This window comes from Arachis ipaensis, chromosome B1 (genome assembly GCF_059453495.1).
Source record: "Arachis ipaensis isolate K30076 ecotype BB chromosome B1, ASM5945349v1, whole genome shotgun sequence".
Taxonomy (NCBI): Eukaryota; Viridiplantae; Streptophyta; class Magnoliopsida; order Fabales; family Fabaceae; genus Arachis; species Arachis ipaensis.
In genome coordinates this window covers 53,193,192-53,216,967 of record NC_142436.1, presented here as the reverse complement: position 1 = coordinate 53,216,967, position 23,776 = coordinate 53,193,192, and positions in this window count along the sequence as shown.

Genomic DNA, 23,776 nt, shown 5'->3' with positions numbered 1-23,776 from the left:
TGATTGAGGCTCCTCCCATCTTTGATTTCCAAATCCTTGATACAAACTCTCATTGAAACTTCTATTTCCTACAACATAGTTAGAACCAAACTCATAGCCAAAATGGTGAGAATTCATAGTGAATATAGATAGAACAAAACAAAAATTATTAAGAAATAAAGAGAACAATATCCAAACTATTAACTCAAATGAGAAACAAACAAAGAGCAAGTTATTCACAATATTCACATATGAATAATAACCAATAACAAGCACACATTGCAACTCCCTGGCAACGGCGCCAAAAAATTGACGATAAGCCAAATGTTGGTTTGGAATTTCTTCTCAATAAAAAAATCGCTTCGTTGCAAGTATAGTTCCAAACCAACAATCGACTCACACCAGAGTTTAATTTTGTTTGTCACAATGCAAACCAATAATAACTGAGAGTATTAGATCTCGGATCGTCTCTCAAAGGAATTGCAGTGAGGTATGCATGCTATTGGTTATGAGGTTCTTGGGGGTTTGAATATGAAAAGACAAGAATTTATATGACAATAAAGTAAAGCAAATAACTAAAGATAACAAATAGTAAAGAGGCATTCATGGCAACTGGCAAGGATTGAGAATCAAGGTCTTCTATCCTAGTCATTAATTATAACACAATAATTACTAAGAGTTAAGCCTATTACGTTATCTCCAAAATTGGGAGAAGATCAAGTAGGCTTAGTTAATCCCAATCCATAAGTAGCATCAATGGAAACAAGATTAACTAACAATTCTAGATCACCAATCCAATTTGGGTATTACTAACTCAAGACTACCAAACTTCTCTTTCCAAGCCAAGAATGCTCAAAATCTACTCTAAAACTAAGCCAAGCATTTTATCAAACACTTCGAAGGCATAAAAGTAAAAGCATGATAAATTACAATAATAATGAAATCTACTACTACCAAATGCAAGAAAATAATAACAATAACACAAACAAGCATTAAGAGAATATAAAACATCAAATTACATTAAAGAAAATTGAGATTAACAATAGTGTTCGTAAACTAAAAAGTGGCACAAATGAAGAATTAACAAGATAAACTAAGAAAATTAAGGTAATAGAATAACGAAAAGTAAAAGAAACTAGATCAAAACAAGAATTAGAACCTAAATCTAAGAGGAATTTAAACTAAAAACTCTAAATTCTAAAGAGAAGATGGATCTTCTCTCTCTCTCCAGAAAATGACCTAGAACATGTTTCTAACCTAATCTAATTGCTCCTCCCTTTGTTCCTTCTTGAATTTGTCCTCAAATAATTCAGAAATGAGTTGGATCTGGGTTTGAATGAGTCCAGAAATTGCCAGCCACATTTTCTTTGATGAAGTCTCGTGCTTCGTGTCACGCGTACGTGCAAGGTCACGCGTACACTCTATATTATAATTTTCCAGGTCACGGGTACGTGCAAGGTCACGTGTACGTGCAAGGTCACGCGTACGCGCCACATAGCTGATTTCCAAAACTTCATTTCTTCATGAATTCTCCATTTTTACATACTTTTTCTTCATTTCTTCAATCCAATCCTTGCCTTCTAAGCCTAAAATCACTAAACAAACCCATCAAGGCATCGAGTGGAATTAAAGTGAATTAAATTTAGCAAATTAAGGGCCTAAAAAGCATGTTTTTAATCTTAATTGCAAATTAGGAGAAATTCACAAAACCATGCTATTTCATTGAATAAATGTGAGATAAGTTGATAAAATTTACTAAATTCAACACAAGATAAACCCTAAAATTGAGATTTATCAAAGGCCTTATCTATGGTCACGGTTTTTATGGTCACAGTTTTTACTGTGACCATAGCCTCTATGGTCACGGTTTTTACCATGACCATAGCCTCTATGGTCACCCTTCCTTAAAACCATGACCATAGCCTTATCTATGGTCACGATAGCCTATTTTATTTTATGAGATTTATTTTTTTTAAAGCATAATCACATACCAAATTTATGATAATCACAAAATAAATCTAAAAATTAGAAATTCAAGACATCTAAATCATAAAATTTATGTTATAAGCCAGATATGTTTTTTATCCAAACAACACAAATCAAAATAGAGTGTAATTTATCCATTACATGTAATATCGGGTAAAGTTTTATTACAAAAAGTACAGAACACATCAAAATATTATATTTAGATAATTAAAGTATGTGTGTGTGTGTATATATATATATATATGAGACTGATGAGGGAAAAACGATTCCACACAAACTCACCGGCAAGTGTACCGGGTCGCATCAAGTAGTAATAACTCACAAGAGTGAGGTCGATCCCACATGGATTGATGGATTGAGCAATTTTAGTATGGTGATAAATTTAGTTAAGCGAATATTTGATGAGTTGAGTGAAATTTAATTAACAGAAGTGAAATTGCAAGTAAACTAAAGAGCATAAAGGAAATTGCAGAAACTTAAAGTGCAAGAAATTAAAAGAGCTGAAACTTAAATTGCAAGAAAATTAAATAACTGAAACTTAAAGTGTAAGTAATATAAATTGTTGAATCTAAACTGCTGGGAAACTTAAATTGCGTGAATAGTAAAGAGATTTGGGTATTGGGAATCAAAATATAACTAGAAAAAAAGTAAATTGCAGTAGACTATAGAATGCTCAGATGAAGAAATTCAGAAAATAGATTAGTTAGGATTTTAGTACCAAAATAGAAATGAAAAATTTCAGAAGAATTAAAACAGAATGAAAACTTAGATCAGCTATAAAATTTGACAAGAGAAATTGATAATTGCATAAGAAAGATAAAACAGGAAGGAAACTCAAATTTCAATGGCTCTCAAAACAGAAAACAAGAAATTGCAAATGAAATAAAAGTGGAAGGAAAGCTAAGATCAGATCTCAAATTCTTCAAAATACAAAAAGGAAAAGTAAAAGATGACTTCAAATTGAAGCAATTTAGAAGAATTCTTCAATCCAAGTTCCAGATCCAAAACAGAAAGTAAAAGATTGCAGAAGAGAGAAAACAAAAATAGAAAGGAAAAATTTAGATTTGATCTCCCCTCTAAAAATTCTAAGAAATTAAAAACTCAAAGAGAGAGCCCTCTTGATATTAAATTCCTATCTATATATACACTTTCTATTTCAGGCCTTCAGCACTTGGAGTGGGATTTTTGGTTTTGCATGAAGTGGATCAAAATGGCCTTTTGTTGCAGCTTCAGGTGAACGTAGCGTTCTCAAATTGAACGTAGCGTTCTTTAACCGACGCGGGCGCGTCCTGTGCACGAGCGCGTCCCTGGCATTCCTCATCATCGATGCGGGTGCGTACTGTGTGCGAGCGCGCCCTTGAGCAGCGTTCATTAATTGAACGCTTCGTTCGCACCATGAACGCTACGTCCGCGTGCGCGCCTTGTGCGCTTGCGCGTGTATAGCAACATATCAATTCTGCGTTCCAGCGTCTTGTACGCGTCTGCGTCCATCACCACTTTTATTTCATCGGCACGGGCGCGGCATGTGCGCGTGCGCGTCGACTCCCTTTTTCAAGTTCCCACTCTGAAAATATCGTAGGCGTTCACTCAGATTGAACATAGTATTCGTTGTGGGTGAACACTAATCCTTAATGCGTGCGGGCGCGCCATCTGCGCGTGCGCGTGGGTCTCCAAGCTTGCTTCGTCACGCGGGGGCAGCTAGTGCGCGTATGCGCCCTTGTGAACGTAGTGTTCATTGAGTGAACGCATAGTTCTCCTGCATGTTGCTTTTCTCTTTGTTTCTTCTTCTCATTTCTTCACCTGTTATCAATTAAACATGCCATCAAAGTCTCACCAAAATCATAAGGTTTTGCATCATCTATAATAATCAACTAAATTGTGCATAAATCTGATGATTTTATACAAAAATCAACAATGTTTAATTGAGTCAAGGAAACATGAAATTCTACTCCAATCACTTACTTATTGTGCAAGAAAGCACATAAAATCTAATGAAACAAATGAAAAATACTTGTGAAACTAGCATAAGATGACTTGTCATCAGAGACCCATCCCATCTCATGTTGCTATGAAAAATATTTTCTTCATATCATATCCTCCTTGTAGCAAAAGAAATAAACATGTTAGAACAGAAAACATTGTACACCTGAAAGCAACAGTAAAGAACATAATAACAGATAAGCAAATGCAAAAACATTGTACCCTATTTGGTTTTTGTTTACATTTCCTTCCTTTTTGCTATTTCCAAAATTTTGCTAAAATAAAAGAGAACGTATTCTCAAAAGAAATAAGCTTCAGATTCTGTTTCCAGAAAAAATAAATTACCCTACCTTATAACACTCCTCTAGTAGGATAATGCTTCTTTGGATAATTTCATTCCATGTTATTAAAAATGGACAGCACACTACATTATTATATATGTTTGATTCATCCCATGCTTGATAAAATTCAGAACTTAAATATATGAAAGACAATCATCATCAAGTAGTGACAAAGCAAAGCTAATCAACCAACAAATTAACCATTACTTTTGCTATGTGAGGGAAGAGGTGCAAAGCAACCTATGGTAGTACAAGGAGTAATAGAAAAATCATGCCAGCATGTCTTTTTAAGTAATCAGTATGATCATAGCATTATTTAGACAAGAGACAGCAACTTCATTTGTTAGATGAACATTATCAATTGAACCTATAGAAAAAAGAGAACAAGGTAACACGACAACAGACGTCACAATTTATTCCTGTTATACAATTATTTATTTACATGCCATGTATTCTCTTTGAACAAGTTCTCAATGAAAAAAGCCCCAAGCAAAGAGCATTTATTTAAATAAATCCAAAACACAAACATATGGAGGAAGCTAATTTCATCCCTATCCAAAGGTGAAAGAGAATATACTTAACATGAAGCAACTACCCGGGTACACATTTTTCAGAATTAGTATACATGTCTTAAAGTCAATGAATGTTTGGCTAAGTTGAATCTGCTCCCCTTAATAAATTATTTCTCTTCAATTTCAATTTTGATGGTTTTTGTATGATAATTAAGTATACAATCCAAGAAGGGTTTAACTATGAATATGTATAGATTAAAAGTTGTATCTAAAGTAAAATTGGTTGCATTATTTTGAGAAAAAATCAATTACCAATTGCCAAAGCATGTAGACTTAGATTTTCTCATTTAAAGTTCTAAACAACTCCACCATTTAATAGACATCACTGACAAGAATAAATTCAGAAACAAATTATTTTGCCAAACATCTGACTGGATGAAAATATGTATGCTCACCATCTATCAATTGTGTTCTACATGTGTATATAGAACCAGTTACTGTCTCATATATAATCACAACCAACAAGTTTATAGCAGTTAGTATATTAGATAAAGTAAATCTAAATACTATATTTTACTAAGTTGTGTCAAATATGCCATACGTTACCTGATAGTAGCTGGCTACTACATCTCATCAGCACATTCTGCAGTGTATCAAATAGCTTAGAAGAACCTATTACATTTTCTAGGCCATCAACTGATAAAGCTGCTAGAACAACTATCAGATCTTTATAATCAAACTATCTCAATATGGCATCTTCAATGTCTACAAGACTCTGTTCAACAGGACAGAAATAGGAAGTGGAAAACGGATATAAGCCTTTAAGATTTAAAGTACATTATCAAAATCATTTACTTTAGCAAACCATGGATTTCTACCATGACAGACACACAGAATGATGTGCACTGTTAAATTAGATCAGTTAAGCCCCACCAATTACGTACAACACAACATCAACGTCCATATAAACTAAATCTCACTAATGGATGAAAGAAACACTTCAAAGCAAACCCCAATGACATCAGAAAGTTCTAAAAAGTTTACACAATAATGACACAAAAACATAATAGACAAAAAAATCAAATTGTTTCAGCCAAAAGGAGAGACTGATCAAGGATACTCTTCAACAGATCTATGAAACAGAAACATATAATAAATGAAAAATGAGAAAGATACAGACTTGAGTCTGGAGGAATTTAACAGAGGAAAGATACCTCTGAAACAACGACCTTTGTTTTCAGAATTCCAAATGAATTTAAATCAAGCAGGGTGGGCCGCCAAACATCAGCCTATACAACACAATATAACTCATATATATGTATAACTACTATACGTGAATATTGCAATATATAGATTAAATATACCATATTACTCTATAAAACTATTCTAAAGATTAACATCTTAAAATTTGTTAATATCATTGGTATAATAACGGAGAGTATGGATTAAAATAAATCTACTAGACTATTTCCTTTTACCAACTATCTTTGAAAGTCAGAATTATAGATATATTGATCTAGGATGGATTATTTTGACTTCTGTTCTATTTCTATCTTTGCAATGTATAAACTTATTACTAAAGTCAACAGTCTTATTTTTGAAATCGTATATACCTCAAAAATTGCAGCTGCACCCTTCTGAGATTTGATAAACTCCAATTTTGTGGTTTATCTTGTGCTTATTTTGGGGGATTTTATCACCTTTTCCCACATTTATTCAATGAAATAGCATGGTTTTGTAATTCTCCCTTGATTTGTACTTAAATATGAAAACATGCTTTTTAGGCCCTAAAATTGGTAATTTTAATTCACTTTAATTCCATTTGATGCCTTGATTTGTTGAGTAATTTCAGGTTTAGAAGGCAAATATTGGATGGAAGAAGTGAGGAGAAAAGCATGCAAAGTGGGAGAACTCATGAAGAAATGAAGGAACCGTAAAGCTATCAAGCCTGACCTCTTTGCACTTAATCAACCATAACTTGAGCTACAGAGGTCCAAATAAGGCGGTTCCAGTTGCGTTGGAAAGATAACATCCGGAGTTTCAAAATTATATAAAATTTGCTATATATTATTTCATATTCAGAGGCACACACACGCCATGTACGCGTGCGCGCCAATTCTGCCCGTGGGTCCACTTTAATGAAATCGCCCCCAGCGATTTCTAGCTCATTTTGGGCCCAATCCAACTCATTTCTGATGCTATTGAACCCAAAGATTGAGGGGAGAATGAACCAAGTAGTCATAGTTTAGTTTTCATCATGTTTTAGGCTAGAATTCTAGAGAGAGAAGCTCTCTCCTCTCTTTAGAATTTAGGGTAGTTTAGGTTTAATTTTCTTAAATCCAATTTTCAATTCTTCTTTTGATTTTAATTCTCATTATATTTTAGTGTTCTATTGTCTTAATCTTCTTAGTTTTCTTGTTAATTTCCCTTTTATGCTCTCTTTTATGTTCATGGATGCTCTTGTTGGATTTGATTTACATTTAATGAAATTTAATATTTGATGTTCTTTTATTGTTAATTTGAGTTGTTGATCTTGTCTCCTTACAATTTGTAGTTGATAGATTTTACTATTTCTTGTCATTTATTATGCTTTCCTCTTATTCCTTCCAAGTGTTTGATAAAATGCTTGGTTGGATGTTAGAGTAGATTTTGAGCATTCTTGGCTTGGAAAGAGTAATTAGGTAATCTTGAGTCATAAAAACCCAACTCATGTTGGTGATCTAGAGTTGTTAGCTAATATTGTTTCCATTGACGCTAATCTTTTGCTAATTTAATTAGTAAGTTGATTAGGACTTTTGGATTGAGATTAGCTAGTCTTGTTAGACTTTCTCTCATGGAAGATAACCTATATCTTCTTCCAAAGTTGGAGATGACGTAATAAGATAAATTCTTGTTTATATTTGTGACATGATTAATTAGTCTTGTTTGACTTTCTCCCTATTTGTTGGAGTTGACTAAATAAGATGAATTAATCATTGTATGACTAGGATAGAAAGCCTATGATCTCAAACCTTGCCATGAATGTCTCTCTTTATTACTTGCTTTCTTTAATTTCTCTCTTTACTTTTCTTGTCATTTATTTTATTGCCCCTTTTATCAACCAAACCCCCCTTAATCTTCATAGCCAATAATTGATCACTTCATTGCAATTCCTTGTGAGACAACCCAGAGTATAAATACTCCGGTTAATTCTTATTTGGGGTTTGTTATTTGTGACAACCAAATTTTTGATTGGGAGGATTGTTTGTTGGTGTAGAACTATACTTTACAATGAGACTTCATTAGATAAATTCTATATCAACGAAATTTCAATCATCAAGTTCCATCTCCTCTAATAATGTAAACCTAAAATTTAGAGAGATATTATTAGTCTGAAGAACACACAACATATGCACAATTAAATAGAAATAAATGCAGAGCCGTATACCTGATTGATTCTGTGATCTTGTATACTGTCAACTATCTTATTGGTATCATGTCCGCCATGGGATGTACCAAGAATAATTCCATCACGCTCGTATATATCACTAATTCTTCCTTTTGAATTTGGACGTTTCCTACTTCATCGTAGAATCTAATCCTTGGAGATTCTTCATTGACTTCTATAGGGATCATGGCTTCTATGCCATAAGCCAATCGAAAAGGAGATTCTCCTGTCGCTGAGTGGGGGTTGTCCGATATACCCAGAATACTTGAGGAAGCCCTTTGGCCCATGCTCCCTTTGCATCTTATAGTCGGCGCTTCAAACCGGCCAATATGACTTTATTTGTAGCTTTTGCTTGTCTATTGGCTTGAGGGTGCTCTACCGACGTGAACTGATGCTTAATTTTGAGGCTTGCCACCAAACTTCTAAATGCTGAGTCGGTAACCTGAGTTCCGTTGTCCCTGGTGATGGAATGTGGAACTCCAAACCGGTTGACAATATTCTTCTAGAGAAATTTTTTTACTTCTTTGAGCTGTAACGGTTGCCAGAGGTTCTGCCTCTATCCACTTAGTGAAATAATCAATTTCTACTATGAGGTATTTTACCTACCCAGGAGCTTGTGGAATGGTCCAAGGAGGTGTATGCCCCATTCTGCAAATGGCCAAGGTGAAGTGACGCTAATAAGCGCTCCTGGAGGTGCCACATGGAAGTTAATATGCTTTGGGCAAGGCAGAAATTTTTTTGACGAAGTCGGCTACTTTCCTTTGTTAGGTTAGTGATAGAAGACCAAACGTGGTTTCGGATTTTTCACAAAATAGATTTTCGTTGTAAGTATAGCTCCAAACCAACAATTGATCCTAATCAAAATTTAATCCAAGATATTGTCACAATTCAAATCAAATTAACCCAGAGTATTTAGACTCCCGGGTCGTTTTCCCTAAGAACTAGTGACAATAAGTGCATAAAATTGGTTGTGAAGATCAAAAGGGTTTTCAATGATAAGGAAGCAATAAAGAAATAAAAAAACAAGATAAAATTTGCAATTAATAAACTAATGAAAGAACAAAAGAACTATGTATGTAATATAAACAAGTAAAACTATAAAGTGATTGAAAAGTGGTTCAAAACATAAATGAAACCTTGACTTGGGATGAGTTATGGAATCCCTTCCTTGCCATAACCACAAGTGTGATAACTATGATGGATTAATCTCACTAAGTCAACCCTTAACATCGAAGGATAAGTCAATTGAGCATAATTATCATTAATCCACAAATCCTAGCTAACTTACCAAATTAATTGGTAAAAAGCTAGCGTTAGTGGAAACAATAACAACTAACAACCTAAGAATTATCACTAAATGTTGGACATTATGGCTCTAGTAATCCATATACTCATTTTTTCCCAAGCCAAGGGGTGAAAATTATCCCATAATCAAAATTGACATTTCATCAAACACATAGATGGCATAATCATAAAACATGGCAAAATTGGGAAAATGATAAAAGCTACGAACCACAAATGCTCAAAATCAATAAAAGCAACTCAAACAAACATCTAATGATCATCAAACATCAAATTAACAACTAAAAATCCAAAATTGTAAAACTATGTGTATATTGATGAAGTGCATTAAAATATAAGAAAGTGTAGAACAAGTAATGTCATAAAAGAGAAAATTAGGGAATACTTACAATGGGAAAGCAAAATCCAAAAGCAAGACTTGAACTATAAAATTATACATTGAAAACCTAATTAAAACCCTAGTGAACTAGAGAGAAAACCTAAGCTAACTACCCTAAAACTATTCCTTAAAACTATTCTATGAAGTATGGTATGTAATAATATTATCTATGGTTGCTTGCCCTTTCATATATGCCTCCCAGCCATCAGAAATGGGCCAAAAGCCCCCAAAATGCGAGTCCACATGACTTTTTAATGGAGGCACACGCTGGTACCTGTGCGTACGCACACTCTGCCAAAATCTCTTCCTGTGCGTACGCACAAGAGGTTGTGCGCACGCACACTAGGCAATGCTTGAATGGACGTGTGACGCGCACGATGTGGCTCACGCGCACGATGCGGCTCACGCGCACGCGTGGCTCTGCTCTGATGGTTGTGCGTACACACGCAGGTCTGTGCGCACGCACACATCACTGTGCTCTTCTCCTTTGTTTTCTTCATGTTTTCTCCCTTGTAGATGCTTCCTTCCACTTTTGCGTTGCCAAACTTGCCTCTAGGACCTAAAATCACTCAACAAACATGTCATGGCATCGAATGGCATAAAAGTGGGATTAAAATCACTAATTTAAGCTCAAAAACGCATGTTTTCACATTTAGGCACAATTTAGAGAGAAAACATAAAAGCATGCTATTTTAGTGAATAAGTGTGAATTTATGTGATGAAATCCATTCAAATCAAATCGAAATAGATCGTCAAATATGGATTCATTAATTCCCCCACAGTTAAATAATAGCATGTCCTCATGCTAATCATAATTAAAGGAGAAGGATAAAAGGGTAAGCAACTTATTCAATGCAACTACGTACATGCATGCAACTATGCAAAACACTATCGATCTATATCTATACTATGGTTCCTATTGAGTTCGACACAAATCAAACAAGAGATTCCAATCAATCCACAACAAGCCTTAGGACCAAGGCAAAGAATTATTGCACTATGATCAATGTCCAAAGAATTGAATTGAAATTTTCAAAATAGCAACCAAACAACTTGCAAGAAGATACAATATAAGGGACAAGAACATAGAATTGAGCGATCGAACCCCTCACCGGATGTGTATTCACTCTATTCGCTCAGTGTTTAGGGCTTAATCACTCAACTCTCCTTTAATCATATTTTTCAAAGATTTGCAAGTCATCTAACAATCAACTAATATTTGATGCATGAAGACAAATATCATGAGATCTTTGGAGGGTTGTAATGGGGCTAAGGTTAAGGTAAGATTAATATGGTTAGGTGGACTTAGTGAATTAGACCTTTGATTAGCTCAAGTGTCCACCTGATCCTATATCATCCTATGTGCACATAACAAAACAATCTAGATTCCCATTTATCTCCTATCTCACATTTACTCATGTATTTTCTTTCCAAAACACACACTTATGCATCCTTTATTCACTTTTTTTTATTTCATATGCTCTTATGCACAAAACTTGATTTGATTGATTTTTTTTTTAAGAACAATTACTTGTTTTTGTCTACAAGAGAATATGCATATGTCTTGAATAATGAATGCATGAGTATTACCCTATTATCCAAATTTTCTCAATGAATATCCCAAATAAGCTTATCACCAATGTTTTCCATCAATTTTTCCCCACACTTAGAGTACACACACTACTCTACCCAAGCTAATTAAAGAGTAATCTAGGGACATCAATGGTTTTTCGCTTTAGGGAGAAAAATGTGCTTAAAAATCAGAACAAAAGGGGATTTAAAGGCTCAAAAGGGGTTTACAAAGGTGAATGCAAGGATTGGCCATATAGGTTAGTGAGTTTAATATCAAAAATAGCCTCAATCATGCTAAATGTAATCAATCATAAAAAATAGGACATATAAATTCATGCAAATCTAAGATCACAATAAAAAAGGAGTATAATCACACAAAAACAAGCTTTATGGTTGGAAATGTGCAACCATCTATTAGAGCTCAAATCTCACAAGGTATGTTGTTCTAGCTCTTTTTCTATGTTCTATGAAAAAGGATGCTTCAAGCAAGTTGAAAAACAATTTTTTTCAATTCAATCAATGTCAAGTCCTAAGAGAAATTCCATGAAAATTTCTTGTTGTTTTACCAAACTTATTTCCTATATGTATGTATGTTGTGATGGATGCAATTTTCAAAAATTTTTCTAGTTCTATTCCTAATTTTCAACAGCCAAAAACTAACATGAACAATTAGGACAAAATTGAACTAGGTGCTATGATATTCACATCATCTAATCACAACTTCTATCTATAAAATATATACTAAGAAAAAGATGCAAAAATACAACATACAATAACTATGGATGAACTAAGATGTATATATATATTAGAAGGAAGTACAATGCAACAATAAAAAAACACTCCAAATATCTACAAGAAACATGGTAAAAAGAAACAAAAATAAAGTGCAAAGTGTTCGAAAAATAAAGTTTACACCCCAAAATGATGAATCCTCCCCATACTCAAGCGTTGCACAGTCCTCCGTGCACGAACAAAATCCGGAGAGAATGTCTCTCAAGAGCTCCACCTTCGGTTGGTTTGCACTGGGGCTCCGGGTTGCTGTAGAAAACAAGAATTGAGGAAAAAGTCATAGTAGTGTGGTATGATAAAAGACAATGTGCGTATTCTAGGTGTGCACGGTCTAAAGTACCCACATTGGCCGGGTAAATACGGCAACCACATAATCAAAAGAAATAGCACGGTCCTCAATTAAGTAGCCTAAGTCACAAGTAAAGAATATGCAAAACTTAAGGCACAAGCAACCCTAGGTAACCACAAAAGTGAATTGATTATTGAAGATATTGGATATTGAAATTGTGCAAGTGAAAGCGCAAAATTGATATAAAATAGCACAACAAACAATAACTAATGCAATGATGAAAAGAAAATTACTTATTCATCCTTAGGAAAAATCAAATAATCACATGGTTAAGGTGTTTGTTACAAAAGGTGACAAACTTGATAGAATCAAGTTAAGTCAACTCAAACAAATGCTAAGCATTAATAAGAAACAAGGACCTTGTGATGTGATTATATTAATTTAAAGTCCATGATAAACAAGCAACTCAATTCAGTTCACTAAATTCCATGTGCACTCATAAAAGTTTAAGGCAAGGTATAAGTGCATTGATGAAATTCAATCAACAAGCAACCCAATCAAACAACAAGCAAACACTTACAACTTATTTAATTAATAAGATGAAAAATGGAATGCAAAGAAAACTAAGTAAAACAAGTAGAAAAACATGGAAAAAGCAAGGTAGGGGAGGGATGGAGGGGGTGGAAGTGCGTTAGGGCTTAAGGAAAAGCACAAACAAAATTTTGCCCAAAACAGCACCTGTGCGTACGCATAAGCATGTGTGCGCACGCACAAAAGGTGAAACAGGGGAGGTGTGCGCTCGCACAAGGTGTGCGAGTGCTCCGAACAGAACGGGGATAGAGAAGTGTGTGCACGCACAGGCCTGTGCATGCGCACAGAAACCTTTTTTTTTTTTTGAAAGCAGGATCATGTGTACGTACGCATACAGGTCTGTGTGCACGGACAAGAGCAAAAAGGGGCAAGGTTCACGCGCATAAGCTGTGCCAATGCTCCCACCAGAGTGGTTGCAAGTTGGCGTGCGGACGCACAAGCCTGTGCGACCGCATAGATAGCGCAAAAAGGGAAATGCATACGTACGCACAGAGCAGTGCGCACGCATAGGTCATAGAAAACAAGATAGCACACATGCTCAGACTGTGCTGGCGCTGCAACCAGAGGGCACTACAAGGGGTGTGCGGACGCACAAGCTCGTGCGCACGCACAGATGGTGAAAAACGTAGTTGTGTGCGCACTCACGACAGGGTGCGTACGCACAGATGTCCTGTTTCAAAAAAAATTTTTCTTTTCAAAACTAAGGTACCAACCCTTAGTGAATCAACATATCAACCCCAAACATTCAAAACTTCACCAAATCATGATCCATACAAAAATCAACTTATCTAAACTCAAAATTGAACTAATCTTAAGCTAACTAAGACAAGCAAACATGCAATAAGCTAAGACTATAAATAAAGAGAAAGGGTAAGAAAGATGTTACCATGGTGGGGTGTCTCCCACCTAGCACTTTGGTTTATAGTCCTTAAGTTGGACTCTTTAAGGAGACTCTTGCTAGGGTGGCTTGTGTTTCCACTCCTCCTTGAATCTCCATCTAAGCTCGCACTTCATAGGTCCTCTGGGATCCCATACTCTAGTTATCCATTCTCCTTCTTGTTGATCACTATGCTCCAAGCCGGATGAAAAAGCTCTCAATTGACCCTTGTAGTACCCCAACACTCTCCGGAAACCACTCAATTGTGCTCTACACCATGCTTGAACTCCAAGTCTTGAATTGGTTTTCTTGAAGATCCTCGGATTCACTTGGCAACCAAAACCTCTTTCTCTACTATGTACCAACCCAAGAAGGATCTTGAGTTGGTAATCCGTTTCCAAGAGAGCATATTGATGGGGGCCAATGAACCTCATAGGTGAAATTGCCACCCATTCAGTATGTTCTTGGACCGGAATTGCTTCCTCGCCAACTTCCTCTTTCCCATCACTCAAATCATAACATGGAGGTTGTGAGAAGTCTACCTCTATGTCTCTCTCAAACTCATTGGGAAGAGGCTCATTAGGATCATTAAGGGGATTGACCAAGGAGGACAAAAAATCATTAATGATGGAATCCTCATCTTGATCAATCTCCCTCATATCTCTCTTTCTCTCCTCCAGTTCACATACTTCCCTTTCTCCCTCTTGTTCCATGTCATGAACTAACTTTTCTTCTTTCCCTTGAGGCTCTACATTCCCTTTTCACTCTATTCTTTAGTTGATCCTTCACATTCTTCAAGAGAAGTGTCTTGATCGGATGAGCGTAGAAGGCTTAAATAGTTAACCGCCTCGGCTATGGTAGCCATGAATTGCCCTTGAGTCTTTCGGAATCCTTCTTGTACTTGAAGAAAGGCTTGAAGGTCTTGATGTTCTTGGGTCAAGGGTGGAAAAGCTTCATATTGTGGCAAAAAAGAAGGTTCAAAGTTTGGGAGAAGGGTGGTATATGTGGGAGGTGACTCATGTTGGTAGGTGTTTTGAGGTGGTATGTAAGAATATGGTTGTTGGTATTGGTGTGGTGTTTGAAAATATGGTGATTGAGGGTTATGTTGAGGGTATGGATCATAGGTATATAGTGGTGGAGGTGTATAATCAAAGTGAAATCCACCGTATCCTTGGGTTGGGTATGTGCATTGGAAAGGGTATGGTTCATTGTAGTATAGAAGAGGTTGCTCCTTCCAAAATAGATGCTCCAATCCCATTATACGCTCCAAAATTGAAGTTATCAAGTCCTACAAAATAATCACAACCAAACTCCAAACTAAGAGGGTGGTAACTGATAGAGAAATTTGAAAATAAAAGCTAAGGACATCAATTGACAAAAGAAGCAAAATCCTAATTAATAGCAAAATAATCAAACAACCCAAAAAGTATCTATTCAGACTATGGAAATATTTACAGCAACCAAAATATAGCACTCATGATGCTAGCTACGCGGCAACGGCGCCAAAATTTTGATAGAAGACCAAATGTAGTTTCAGATTTTTCACAAAATAGATTTTCGTTGTAAGTATAGCTCCGAACCAACAACTAATCCTAATCAAAATTTAATTCAAGATATTGTAACAATTCAAATCAAATTAACCAAGAGTATTTAGACTCCCGAGTCGTTCTCCCTAGGAACTAGTGACAACAAGTACATAAAATTGGTTGTGAAGATCAAAAGGGTTTCAATGATAAGGAAGCAATAAAGAAATAAAAGAATAAGACAAAATTTGCAATTAATAAACAAATGAAAGAACAAAAGAACTATGTATGTAATATAAACAAGTAAAACTATAAAGTGATTGAAAAGTGGTTCAAAACATAAATGAAACCTTGACTTGGGATGAGTTATGGAATCCCTTCCTTGCCATAACCACAACTATGATAACTATGATGGATTAATCTCACAAAATCAACCCTTAACATCGAAGGATAAGTCAATTGAGCATAATTGTCATTAATCCACAAATCCTAGCTAACTTACCAAATTAATTGGTAAAAAGCTAGCGTTAGTGGAAACAATAACAACTAACAACCCAAGAATTATCACTAAATATTGGACATTATAGCTCTAGTAATCCATATACTCATTTTTCCCCAAGCCAACGGGTGGAAATTATCCCATAATCAAAATTGGTATTTCATCAAACACATAGAGGGCATAATCATAAAACATGGCAAAATTGGGAAAATGATAAAAGCTATGAACCACAAATGCTCAAAATCAATAAAAGCAACTCAAACAAACATGTAATGATCATCAAACATCAAATTAACAACTAGAAATCCAAAATTATAAAACTATGTGTAAATTGATGAAGTGCATTAAAATATAAGAAAGTGTAGAACAAGTAATGTCATAAAAGAGGAAATTAGGAAATACTTACAATGGGAAAGTAAAATCCAAAAGCAAGACTTGAACTATAAAATTCTACATTTAAAACCTAATTGAAATCCTAATGAACTAGAGAGAAAACCTAAGCTAACTACCCTAAAATTATTCCTAAAAACTATTCTATGAAGTATGGTATGTAATAATATGATCTATGGTTACTTGCCCCTTCATATATGCCTCCCAGCCATCAGAAATGGACCAAAAAACTCCCAAAACGTGAGTCCACATGACTTTTTAATGGAGGCACGCGCTGGTACCTGTGCGTACGCACAGACGTGTGCGCACGCACACTCTGCCAAAATCTCTTCCTGTGCATACACACAAGAGGTTGTGCACATGCACACTAGGCAATGCTTGAATGGACGCGCGACGCGCACGATGCGGCTCACGTGCACGCTTGGCTCTGCTCTGATGGTTGTGCATACGCACGCAGGTCTGTGCGCACGCACACATCGCTATGCTCTTCTCCTTTGTTGTCTTCATGTTTTCTCCCTTTGTACATGCTTCCTTCCACTTTTGCCTCGCCAAACTTGCCTCTAGGACTTAAAATCACTCAACAAACATGCATGGCATCGAATGGCATAACAATGGGATTAAAATCACTAATTTAAGCTCAAAAATGCATGTTTTCACATTTAGGCATAATTTAGAGAGAAAACATAAAAGCATGCTATTTTAGTGCATAAGTGTGAGTTTATGTGATAAAATCCATTCAAATCAAACCGAAATACATCGTCAAATATGGATTCATCAGTTAGCCAAAGGAAGCCAGCTCAGATCACTTTCTTAGCTAGTAACCGTGCTCCTAGGTGGCATATGCTACTGTGGACTTCCTCTAAGACTACGTTACTCTTGAAGGTCGGAACGCACTTTAATAAAGGTGTAGATACTCCCCTTCTATATAACATGTTGTGAACCAAGTTGTAGTTTTGCGCTTCTCTTATGAGCCTCCTTACTTCCCTTTCTTCTTTAGGGATGATATCAAATTTAGGATATTCAATAATAGGGGCCATCCAACCTAAGTTTAGATTGGAGATAGCCAATATGTCTGACTTATCGACTTCCTTGGCCACTAATGGCGTGTGGAGAATTTCATGGATCAAGCTCCTATTATTGTCCCCTGGCTTGGTGTTAGCCAATTTGAAAAGGGCATCTGCTCGGATATTGGACTCCCGAGCTATGCGTCGGACCTCTGCATTCGGGAATTGAGTTAATTGTTCGAGTGTTTCTTCTAAGTATTTCTTCATGTTGGGATCTCTTGCTTGTTAAGTCCCATTCACTTGAGAAGTTATTACTTGAGAGTTACTTAACACTATCAATTTTACTGCCTCCACTTCTTTGTCCAGCCTTAAGCTAGCAAGCATGGCTTCGTACTCTGCTTAATTATTGGAGACCAAAAACTCGAATTTTGATGAAATCTCTAACCGAGTTCATTCTTCATTCTCCAGAATGATTCCTGCCCCACTTCTAGCTTTGTTGGATGATCTATCTATATATAAGTTCCAGGTTATAGGGTTCCCTTGTAGTTTTGTGTATTCTGCTAAGAAGTCAGCCAAGTATTGGGATTTGATTGCCGTTCAACTTTCATACTCTAAGTCAAACTCAGAATTTTCTCTCTTTCTCTCTCAAGAATTTGGTCAAAAGAGTTGAAATGGGGTTTAATCCATCAAGTATTGTGTTTGTATGGATTGAGTACTTAAAGAGTTGAAATAGGGGCTGGGATGCAGATATCAAGTGCAAGAATTTTCTCCCTTTCTCTCTCAAGAATTCGGTCAAAAGAGTGTAAAAATGTGTAAAGTATTTTGTGAATTTTGTGGCCAATGCTTCCTTAAATAAAAAATCAAAGTCCTGCTGAATTTATGATGGTAAAAGAGGCTGAATTTTTCGTGGTCATGGGCTGGGCTTTAATGAGAAAGGGGCGCGAAAACGAGAAAGTTTGGTTAGCACGTATGTGTGGAGCTTATCCACAGTTAACCGCAGTTAGTTACTCAAGGTTAAAAATACAGCAGAGAGGGGGTGGAAGGCTGAGATAGTCCTAGCCCAGAGGTTGAGAAGGAGAGACAAGTTACTTAGATAGCAAGTAAGAAGATTTGAGGTCTCTAGGAGTCATTTGCAGAATACTAGTCAGAAATTCAGTTTAGAGTAAATTTTACTGTGTGGTGAAATAATTAATGGCTAAGATTTATTATTAAAGAAATAAATTATGAATGGATGGCTAAATTATTTTACCATTGGTTTCGAAGTTTTCGATTACAAGAGTTTTTCTCGGCGCACACAAAACCATCACTAAAAGTGAATTTCTGGCTTAAAAAGTCTCTTGTGAGGAAAATAAACCAATGGTAAGCTAATATTTATTATTTACTAGTCAAACTTGACTTAGGGATATTAATTATCCTCATAAAGTCAATTTTGGCCTTATTAGTGACCTTTTTTCTATTTAATTTTTGATTTTTTTTAACCATTGGGCCAGCCTCACTATTTCTTATTGGTCTGTGGTTCAGAATTTTGAGAAATAAATTTTAAAATAGCTAGAAAAGTATGTTTACCGAAAAATGGGTTCTTATTTTAAAATAAGTGCAGAGGCTATGGCCATGCTTGCAACTGCTAAGTAAAGTATAAGGTTTTCCCCTTGAACAGGTCTGGAAAAATTGGTGGTTGACTCAGAAAGTTTTTGAAATCTTGAAATACTTGCTCACATTCCTGAGTCCATTCAAATTGACATCCTTTTTTAAGTATTGAAAACAGGAGTAAGGACTTCAGAGCCGACACCGCCAAAAATCTGGACAAGGCTGCTGACTTTTCATTTAATTGCTGGACTACTTTGAGGCACGTCGGGCTTTTTATCTCAAAGATTTCTTTGCATTTATCCAAGTTCGCTTCGATGTCCCTTTGGATGAGCATGAAGCCTAAGAACTTCCCAACTTCTACTGCGAATGTACACTTTGAGGGATTTAGTCTCATCTCATGCTTTCTTATAGTGTTGAATACCTCCACTAGGTCAGACAAGAGGTTGTTGCCTTCTTTGATTTTGACAAGCATGTCATCCACATACACTTCCATTAATTTTTCAAGGTGAGATAAAAACACCTTGTTCATCAGTCACTGATATGTGGCTCCAACATTTTTTAATCCAAAGGCATCACTACATAACAATAGTTGGCTCTTGGAATAATGAAAGATGTCTTCTCTTGGTCCGGCTTGTATATCAAAATTTGGTTGTATCCCGAATATGCGTCCATAAAGGACAAGTATCGATATCCTGAAGCAGAATCTACCAAGGTATCAATGCTGAAAAGTGGGTATGGGTCTTTAGGACAAGGTTTATTGAGATCGGTATAGTCAATACACATTCTCCATTTTCTGTTTTGTTTCTTCACAAGAACCACATTAGCTAACCACAAAGGGTAATTTACCTCCCTTATAAACCCGACTTCTAGTAAAGCTTGGACTTGCTCTTCAACGACTTGTACTCTTTCAGGGCCGAGCTTTCATCACTTTTGTTGGACAGGTCGTGAGCTCGGTAGACGGTGAGCTTGTGACTCATGAGGTCGTGGTCTATTCCGAGAATATAAGAGGCTTTCCAAGCAAAGAGATCAGAATTTTTTTATAAGAGCTTACGAGATCTGCTTTTAATTCTTTATCCAAGTTGGCTCCTATGCTTGTTGTTTCTTCGGCCAGATCTCCGATTTATACTTCTTCAATCTTTCCACCAGGTTGTGGCCTTAGTTTTTCTCGTTCTCAAACACCACCGAGCTCAATGGTGTTGACCTTTTTTCCCTTAATGCCTCCACGTAGGTTCAAGGTTTTATTATAACATTTTAGTGTCAACCTCTGATCTCTTCTTATGGTAGCGATTCCCTCTGAAGTCAGAATTTCATGCAAAGAAAAGAAGTAGAAATAAATGCAGCGAGTCAGTTCAAGGTTGTCCGACCTATCAATGCATTGTAGGCTGATGCTATGTCAACTACGATGATGTATATACTTAAATTTCTGGACTTTACACCTTTACCGAAAGTGGTATGTAATGGGATAAAGCCGAGAGGTTAGATGGGTGTGTCTCCTAACCCGAGAAGAGTGTCAAGATATGCTGTCATCTCTTTCTCTTCTAAATCGAGCTTGTCGAAGGCAAGTTTGAACAATATATCAGCCGAGCTTCCTTGATCTACTAGAGTCCTATAGAGGTTTGCATTGAGCATCCTTTTTTGGTGAATAAGATTGTGGGCAAGTCGGGAACTTCGAATTCTTCGCCGACTTGATAGACTTCTTTCAAATGTCTTCTACGAGAAGACTTAGTTACCCCACCTCCTACAAATCCTTTAGCTATCAAGTGGATATATCTGTCAGGAGTTTGTGGTGGTCGATTTTGTTGACCCCCTGTCTTCATCACCTCTCTTCCTTTTTCCCGGATCCTCCGACCTTTCTACAAGCTATTTCTCTAACCGACCTTCTCTGACCAATTTTTCTATTACATTTTTCAAGTCATAACAATCATTGGTAGAATGTCCATATAGCTTGTGATACTCATAGTATTCCGTTCGACTTTCACCTTTCTTGTTCTTGATGGGACGAGGACGTGGAAATTTTTTGGTATGGAAGATCTCCCTGTAAATGTCAATAAGGGATACTCGCAAAGGAGTATAGTTATGATACCTTCGAGGTTTGTCCGAGCTGTACTCATCTTTTTTTCTTTGTTTTTTTCTCCTTATCCCGATCTTGATACGGTGAATTTTGTCTTGGAAATGGTTTTCTAAGTCGGGCATTTTCTTCCATGTTGATGTACTTTTCTACTCACTCCTATACTTCGTATAGAAAAGTCGAGTGTCACTTTGATATGGACTGAGAAAATGGGTCTTCTTTGAGGCCGTTGACTTGCCCCATTATTATAGCTTCTGTAGGTAGATTTTGAATTTTCAATCAAGCTTTATTGAATCTTTACATATAAGCTCGAAGAGTCTCTCTGACCTATTGCTTGACCCCTAAGAGACTAGAAGCGTGCTTCACTTTATCTTTCTGAATTAAAAATCAGGTGAGAAATTTTCTTATAAGGTCGTCGAAACAGGTCACCGACCTAGGTGGTAAGCTATCAAACCACTTCATCGCCGCTTCGGTTAGTGTTGTCGGAAAAGCTTTGCAACGGGTCGCATCGGACGCATTATCCAAATCCATCTGACTTTTAAAGTTATTGAGATGGTGTCTCAGGTAGATCGTTCCATCATAGAGGTCCATGTCGCGCCTTTTAAAGTTTCTGAGAACCTTAGCCCACATAATCTCTTCTATGAATGGATCTCCTTCTCTAAAGGGACTTTCCTCTCGGTTTGCTTGGTTGCTCCGATTTTGGAGGTTGGCCTCTAATTTCAGAAGCTTTTCTTCTAGTTCTCTTCGTTGTCGCACTTCCCTTCATAAGTCTTTTTCAGCTTCTCTTTGTCACTCTATTTCCTGCTCGAGTTGTTCTAATCGGCCATGATGCCCGTGTATGACTCCCATAATTTCTGTTGGATGCAAGGGTTCTTTATTCTCGGGTGGATGTATTTCTGAGTAGATTCTCCTAGTTTGAGGGGGCCACTTGCTCTACCATGTCGTGGAGGTATCATTAGTGCTCGGTCATCATTTTGAGGTTCCGGTTCAAATTCAGACATCGTGTGTTCGTCTTTGAATTGATCATCCACCGTGGTTAGGTGTGACTTCCAGACTCCTTTTGAGGCAGCCTCTGACTTTTACGAGTATTGAGGTGCCGTCATCCGAGTTCCTCGTGAGGAGGTGGGCGATGGCACTTGCAAGGGACTCTAATGCTTAAGTTAGTAAGGGTTTAAATAGGTTTTTTAGTAGATTGGGTTCTAAATATACCTGAAACCCGAGAGATTTCAGGTATTTCTAATTGTAATGTCTGTAACCACCCTTTGGAGTAGGTTCACTTTTGATGATGGATAACCGTCTCGTTTTTGGGAATTTGTTAAGATCTCTCTTCTAGAAGTAGGGGAGAGATAATAGGAGTGAGTTACTATTTTCAACGAGCAAGACTTTAGGACATCGTCGTCACGCCTGACCTCTGTGAGGTCGGATAGGGCCGTTGGGGCACTTTTATGCTAACTAGGTCTTACTTGTTTTGGGCCTGACTATATTTTGGTCAGAGTATCAATAAAGCTCTATACAAATTATTTAAATTTGTCAAAGTTAAATAACTTAAACTATAAAAATAAACTTATTTAAAAATAATTTCATTATATTTATACCTTTATAATAGATATCAACATATTTTCAATAATCAATATATTTTTTATTTTGCTATTAGTAAATAATTTAATTATATAATTAGTTAACAAAAATTATATTTTTATATAAAGACAAAAAATATTTAGTATATAAATGATATTATTGATAAAAATAAACTCTCGGTCTTACAATTTATAATGAACCTATAAATCCAATATTATAATTTTCAGTCTCGCTATATATCTAAGTATTTTTTTCAATCAAGTCCAATCAAGTTGGCTCAAATACAATAAAAACAACTCATACAAAGTGCGCATGAATCACACACTTTGTTTTCTTTGCGTTTCTTTATCTTCTTTGCGTGTTTCTTTCTCATCATCATTCTTTTATTACTGCTATTGTTGCTGTATTTTTTTATTTTTCTCCTCCTCTTCCTCGTAGTTTTACATTATTATGTATTTTTTCTTCTCTTTTTTTATTCTTGTTAAGAGTGTAAATTATGAAAAGGTGAAACAAGAAGGAAAAGATGAACAAGAAAAAGAAAAAAGATGATGATGATGATGAGAAAGAAGAGGAGGAGGAGGAGTTTTGAATTACGCATAATTTATCAGAAAATGATACTGTAACTTTTTAACCGTGATACAAAAAGTTTTTTAATTTTGACAAAAAAATTTCTTAACAGTGACACATGTTCTTGTTAAGTGGGTGAAACAACAATTATAAGAATGTGAAACAAGACGATGATAATGATGATGAAGAAAATTTTTGAATGGTGTAGAATTTATCAGAAAAATAGCATCAAAATTTTTTAACTATAACACATGAAATTTCATAATTTTGATACCGAAGTTTCTTAACAGTGACATAAAATTTTTTTAACTGTGTCATTTCCAACTAAATGATGTACTTTTCTTATCATTGAACTAGTTGGGTGGTATTGAATTTATATATAAGAAGTTTAATTATTTCTGTGTCATTTATAACAAACAGATGTATTTTTATTCTAAAACACATACATTTGAATATATTTTGTTAGTTGAATTAAAATTTGGACTTGTGATTCTTTAAGGATTTTGTTATCATTAAACTAATTGTGTGATATTTGA